This window comes from Pinus tabuliformis, chromosome 1_1 (genome assembly GCF_031772625.1).
Source record: "Pinus tabuliformis cultivar Carrire ecotype Pingquan chromosome 1_1, CPIR1, whole genome shotgun sequence".
Classification (NCBI taxonomy): Eukaryota; Viridiplantae; Streptophyta; class Pinopsida; order Pinales; family Pinaceae; genus Pinus; species Pinus tabuliformis.
This window is the reverse complement of record NC_142297.1, coordinates 343,916,912-343,920,597: the sequence shown is the minus strand read 5'-3', so window position 1 is coordinate 343,920,597 and position 3,686 is coordinate 343,916,912. Positions and strand designations below refer to the sequence as shown.

The 3,686-nt window shown below is 35.8% G+C and overlaps 1 pseudogene; it reads left to right on the top strand.

Annotated features, from left to right (window-relative positions):
* Window positions 1–259: 259 nt before the first annotated feature.
* Window positions 260–3,433, top strand: LOC149212991 (polygalacturonate 4-alpha-galacturonosyltransferase-like; annotated as a pseudogene).
* Window positions 3,434–3,686: the final 253 nt, after the last annotated feature.

Here is a 3,686-nt window from a genome sequence, read left to right as displayed (position 1 = left end):
AAAATTTATATATCTTAGATTTTAGCATAGTGTACTTTAATTTATAGTAGTTTAATGCTTACAACAATTGAGACAAAAGAGGATGGAGAAAAGGTCAACAGAGCTGATTCAACAGGATGAAGAAAAATGAGTTGAGCCTGAAAACAGAGCAATTAAACGTTCCAAGGAGGTAGATTCTGCTGTCCTGGGAAAATACAACATTTAGAGGCAGGAGAATGAGAATGAGAATTCTGACTCCACTGTTAGATTGATGTGAAACCAACTGATCATGGCTAGGGTGTATTCAAGCATTTCCCAGGCTAGGAATAATCTTGATTTATACCATGAATTGATGCTTCGTATTAAAGAATGTCAGCGTACATTGGGTGAGGCTAATGCAGATTCTAATCTACCTCAAAGGTAATAGTTTTCGCATCGGCTGCTTCTAAATCAAGAGTAGTAAGTGCTTCCATTTGCATTTGGTGTTCATATCCTTTGTTTCTTTTAAAGTTGCAGTCTGTGTGTCAATATTTCTGCTTTTCATTCTCTTTTTCATGGCTGATAATTGATATGAATGTTTCAGTGCACCTGAGAAGATCAAGGCTATGGGTCATATCCTATCCAATGCTAGAGAACAATTTTATGACTGTGTGACAGTAACAAAGAAGTTGCGAGCCATGCTTCAGTCTGCAGATGAGCAAGTAAGGATCTTGAAAAAGCAAAGTACATGTTTAAGTCATCTGGCAGCAAAGACTATTCCCAAGGGCCTACACTATCTATCCATGCGATTGACCATGGATTATTACTTGCTTTCCCTTGAAAAGTGAAATTTCCTAAAAAGGAAAAATTGGAGGATCCAACTCTTTATCACTATGCATTATTTTCTGACAATGTATTGGCTGCATCTGTGGTTGTAAATTCAACTGTCATGAATGCTAAGGTGAAGTGTTATTAATTTAAAATACTCTAAAGTTTGGAAGTCCAATAGTTTTGTTGCATTTTACATTTAATATTTGGTTCTCATTGTAGGTGATTTACTTGTGTTTGCAGGAATCTCAAAAACATGTATTTCATCTCGTCACAGACAAGTTAAATTTTCGGGCCATGAAAATGTGGTTTTTAATTAATCCCCCAAGGAAAGTTGCGATACATGTAGAAAATGTTGATGATTTTAAATGGCTCAATTCCTCCTATTGCCCTATGCTTCACCAACTTGAATCCGCAGCTATGAAAGAGTATTATTTCAAGGCAGATCACTCGACTACACTCTCAACACGTTCCTCCCATTTGAAATATATAAATCCAAAATATTTATCCATGCTAAATCATCTTTGTTTCTATCTTCCACAAGTTTATCCCAAACTCGACAAGATCCTTTTCTTGGATGATGATATTGCGGTGGAGAAAGATTTGACCCCATTGTGGTCAGTGGATCTTCATGGAAAGGTTAATGGTTCAGTGGAAACTTGTGGAGAAAGCTTTCGCCGGTTTGACAAATACCTTAATTTTTCCAATCTGCACATAACCAAGCACTTTGATCCTAATGCTTGTGGTTGGGCATATGGGATGAATGTATTTGATCTCAAAGAATGGAAGAAACAAGATATAACTGGAATATATCACAAGTGGCAGAACATGGTAAGTGTGTAGTGTGGTTTATTTATGTTAATTCCTGTGATTCTTACTTTAAAGTATTTGAAGTAAATCTGAAGTAATTAGCTAGAAAACTTAATGGGTTTTTCTTTGTTCGATTTCTAAGTTTTTCTTTTATTGTATGTCAGAATGAGGATAGAGTGTTGTGGAAGCTTGGAACACTACCCCCTAGATTTTCGCATTGGCTGCTTCTAAATCAAGAGTAGTAAGTGCTTCCATTTGCATTTGGTGTTCATATCCTTTGTTTCTTTTAAAGTTGCAGTCTGTGTGTCAATCTTTCTTCTTTTCATTCTCTTTTTCATGACCGATAATTGATATGAATGTTTCAGTGCACCTAAGAAGATGAAGGCTATGTGTCATGTCCTATCCAAGGCTAGAGAACAATTTTATGGCTGTGCGATAGTAACAACGAAGTTGCAAGCCATGCTTCAGTCTGCAAACAAGCAAGTAAGGACCTTGGAAAAGCAAAGTAAACTTTTAAGTCAGGTGGCAACAAAGTCTGTTCCCAAGGGATTGCACTGTCTGTCCATGCTATTGACAATAAATTATTACTTTCTTCCTCTTGAAAAGCGATAATTTGCTAAAAGGACAAGTTCGAGGATCTGACTCTTTATCACTATGCATTATTTTTTGACAATGTATTGGCTGCATCTGTGGTTGTGAATTCAACTGTCATGAATGCTAAGGTGAAGTGTTATTAATTTAAATTACTCTAAAGTTTGGAAGTCCAACAGTTTTGCTGCATTTTACATTTAATATTTGGATCTCATTGTAGGTGATTTACATGTGTTTGCAGGAATCTGAGAAACATGTATTTCATCTCATCACAGACAAGTTAAATTTTGGGGCCATGAAAATGTGGTTTTTATTTAATCCCCCAGGGAAAGCAGTGATACATGTAGAAAATGTTGATGATTTTAAATGGATCAATTCCTCTTATTGCCCTGTGCTTCGCCAAATTGAATCCACATCTATGAAAGAGTATTATTTCAAGGCAGATCACTCGACTACACTCTCAGCACGTTCCTCCAATTTGAAATATATAAATCCAAAATATTTATCCATGTTAAATCATCTTCATGTCTATCTTCCACAAGTTTATCCCAAAATGGGCAAGATCCTTTTCTTGGATGATGATATTATGGTGCAGAAAGATTTGATGCCCTTGTGGTCACTAGATCTTCATGGAAAGGTTAATGGTTCAGTGGAAACTTGTGGAGAAAGCTTTCGCCGGTTTGACAAATACCTTAATTTTTCCAATCCGCACATAGCCAAGCACTTTGATCTTAATTCTTGTGGTTGGGCATATCGGATGAATGTATTTGATCTAAAAGACTGGGAGAAACAAGATATAATTGGAATATATCACAAGTGGTAGAACACGGTAAGTGTGTAGTGTGGTTTATTTATGTTAATTCCTGTGATGCTTACTTTAAAGTATTTGAAGTAAATCTAAAGTAATTAGCTAGAAAACTTAATGGGTTTTTCTTTGTTCGATTTCTAAATTTTTCTTTTATTGTATGTCAGAATGAGGATAGAGTGTTGTGGAAGCTTGGAACACTACCCCCTAGATTGAACGTTTTATGGCTTGACCCATCCTTTGGACAAGTCTTGGCATGTGCTGGGTTTAGGATATAATCCTAGCGTGGACTGTTTAGAGATTGAAAATGAAGTTGTTGTTAATTACAATGGGAACATGAAACCTTGGTTAGAGCTGGCAATGATGAAGTGCAGTCCTTACTAGACGAAATATATAAAATATGATCATCCTTTCTTACAACAGTGCAATATAAATGAGTAGTTGTGACCTCAATATTCATACTGCAATAGATTGTCAAATGTAAAGTGTAAAGGCCCTATATTTTGGTTGATAATTCATTCTAATTCATTTGTTTTTGGAGTTCCACAGAAGATTTCTAGTTGATGGCTTAATGAGTCAAGTTTTTGGAGGTGCAGTGGCCTAGCCAAGTTTAAGATTTACAAATTTTATGTCCTCATTGCATTCCTTCATAGTTGGAAGTAAGCTCCTATATAAGTATTCTTTTCTTTGTTAG